The following is a 2,913-nucleotide window of genomic DNA, read 5'->3' as shown; positions in this document are numbered from 1 at the left end:
TTGAGAGAAAGATGTATACAAATGTACACACACATATACATACATTCCTAACGAATGTTTTCTTTGGACTCAACAAAGTGCTTGTACACGTTTATTTCAGAAGACTGTACTAAAGACAGTCTTAGGATTCCTTCCAAGTAACCAAAAGAGGCTGGAAGGACGTGCCTCTTGCACAAAAGTGTGACCTGAATCACATGACTGAACAGGAGTTGAATCTCTCTAATGAGTCATCCTTTGATCCTGAGGATACGTAATGGATGATATAGAATGTATGATATTGATATTGTTCAATCATTGCCCATTTCCTGGTTATGGTTTAGAATTTAGAAAAGAGGAGATCTTTCATTTAGAGCAGAGGAAAGAGTCTTATTTATATGCAGCAGAAAGAGGAAGATGATTCAGTAAAATACCACAAATACGCCAACCAATTCTTCACCCCAACAGGGAAAACCCAGCTCTTCTACATGGACATTAAACTCCACATTCAGTGAGTAGATAGACAGCATAAAATTAAATATTTTGCTCTGTAATACAAATTATAATTTCAAGTTTTCTTCATCATATTTAAGATCTTCCCTGACTCAAAGTCCACATGAAGTTAATATATTTATTCTAATATACATTTCTACGTAGACTCCACTTGGAGAGATGTACTTGGTAATCATTTTGCCAATTAGTGTAGTAGGTACGATGGACACAGCTGCATAGGAGAACATGATCCTAATAAGGAGTGTGGAGCTCAGTGACTACCTATAGGACAAACTATAAGTTAGTCTACATTGTCAGGATGAGCAGTGAAGGCAATGAGGTACAAAGTATTGATGTACACAAAAGTGAAAAACTGAGATCTCATACTGTCCTTTAAAGTAAAATTATATAAATGTCCTTCATTATCAAACTAGTTTTTATCTTTATAAATAATATGACTCATGACTATCCTTTTAATAAAATAAGAGAAAATTACTTTGGGTGATATATGTTCTTTGAGTAGAAAGTACTCTTAAGAAAATCATACCCTATGACATAAATGGGAATTTCCAAATATTTTTTTCAAGGCTGGAAAAAATTTTGAAAAAGTAGGAAATGGACAAAGAAGAAAACTGTCTGTATATCAGGCAGAACAGAAGCCTAATAAAGTGAGTTACTTAAATGTATGGAGATGTTGAATTCAAAAAAATTCCAGGAAATAAATAAGAGGAATCTATTCTACTTCCACAGCCTGATAGAAGAATGTCAGTTCCTGGCTCTGAGGCAGTGAGCCCTATAATCATGGGCACTTCTTCAGCCCCAGGATGATTGGTCCTCACATTACTGGAACCCCAATGATTCTTTTCAGAACCCTCTTTAATTCTCTGTTCCTCAGGCTGTAGACGAAGGGGTTCAGCATGAGTGTGACCACCATGTACATCACCGAGGCTACTGAACTTGTGTGGGAGCTCTGGGGAGCAGCAGAGCTAAGGTACACAACAAGCATCATACAATAAAATAAGGAGACAACTGAGAGGTGAGATGCACAGGTGGAAAATGCTTTATACTTGCCCTGAACTGATGATATTCTACATATGGAGGAAACAATCTTAGAATAAGAGTAAAGGATACCAGCAAAAGGACCCCCATCCAGCAGGACAGCTGCAAAATAAATCACCAAGTTGTTAATAAAGGTGTCAGAACAGGCAAGATGAATCATCTGATTGAGTTCACAAAAAAAGTGGGGGATTTGGAAGTGTGTACAGAAGGAAAGCAGCAACATCATTAAACTTTGTAACAAGGAATTCAGGATAGACATGATCCAGGACACAAGAACCAAGAGTCCACAAAGCTGGGGGTTCATGATGACCTTGTAGTGCAGGGGGTGGCAGATGGCCACAAAGCGGTCATAGGCCATCACACTTAGGAGAAAGACATTTGACATGGCAAAGAGTATGAAAAAATACATCTGGCTGAGGCAGACTTCCTAAGTGATCACTTTGCTGTGAGTCTGGATGTTCCACAGCATCTTGGGGATGGTGGTGGTGGTGAAACAGATGTCTACAAAGGACAGGTTGGCGAGGAAGAAATACATGTGGAGGTTGGGGTCTGTGCTGATGGACAGGATGATGAACAAGTTTCCAAACACAGTGATCAGGTACATGGAGAAGAAAAGCCCAAATATTAGGGGCTGCTGTTCTGGATCCTCTGAAAATCCCAGAAGAAGAATCTCTGAAATTTGTGTATCATTGCCTTGTTCCATTTGGTGGAGATGACTAGTGAGAAGGATAAAACAACATAATAATTTTCAATCAAATGGCTTTCATTTATTTCTTACCCTATATTATTTTTCAGTTTTTAAAGATTTTGTTTAAATTCCAGTTAGCTAACATACAATGTAGTATGAGTTTCAGGTGTAGAATTTAGTGATTCAACACTTCCATACATCACCCTGTGCTCATCACAAATGCCCTCCTTCATCCCTGTCACCTATTTCACCCATCCCCCTCACCCACCTCCCCTCTGGTAACCAGTAGTTTGTTCTCAAGAGTTAAGAGTCTGTATCTTGGTTTACCTCTCTCTCTCTCTTTTTTCACACGATCATTTGTTTTGTTTCTTCAATTCCACATATGACTGAATCATATGGTAGTCATCTTTCTCTGACTGACTTATTTCACTTAGCATAATACAATCTAGTTCCATCCACATCGTTGTAAATGGCAAGATTTCATTCTTTTTTATGGATGAGCAATATTCCACTGTATACATATACTACTTTTAATAAAATTGTTATGTTAATCACCATACATTACATCATTAGATTTTGATGTAGTGTTCCATAATTCATTGTTTGTGTGTAACACCCAGTGCTCCATTCAATACGTGCCCTCTTTAAAACCTATCACCAGGCTTACCCATCTCCCCACCCCCCTCCCCTCTAGAACC

General features: G+C 38.2%; 1 pseudogene; it reads right to left on the bottom strand.

Annotated features, from left to right (window-relative positions):
* Positions 1-1,303: 1,303 nt before the first annotated feature.
* On the bottom strand, positions 1,304-2,230 carry LOC114197728 (olfactory receptor-like protein OLF4; annotated as a pseudogene).
* Between the last annotated feature and the right edge of the window lie 683 nt (positions 2,231-2,913).

This window comes from Eumetopias jubatus, unplaced genomic scaffold (assembly GCF_037043125.1).
Source record: "Eumetopias jubatus isolate StellerSeaLion01/CBP00866 unplaced genomic scaffold, mEumJub1_p1.0 scaffold_1, whole genome shotgun sequence".
NCBI lineage: Eukaryota > Metazoa > Chordata > Mammalia > Carnivora > Otariidae > Eumetopias > Eumetopias jubatus.
The sequence above is the reverse complement of the archived record's forward strand: the minus strand, read 5'-3'. Positions and strand labels throughout refer to the sequence as shown.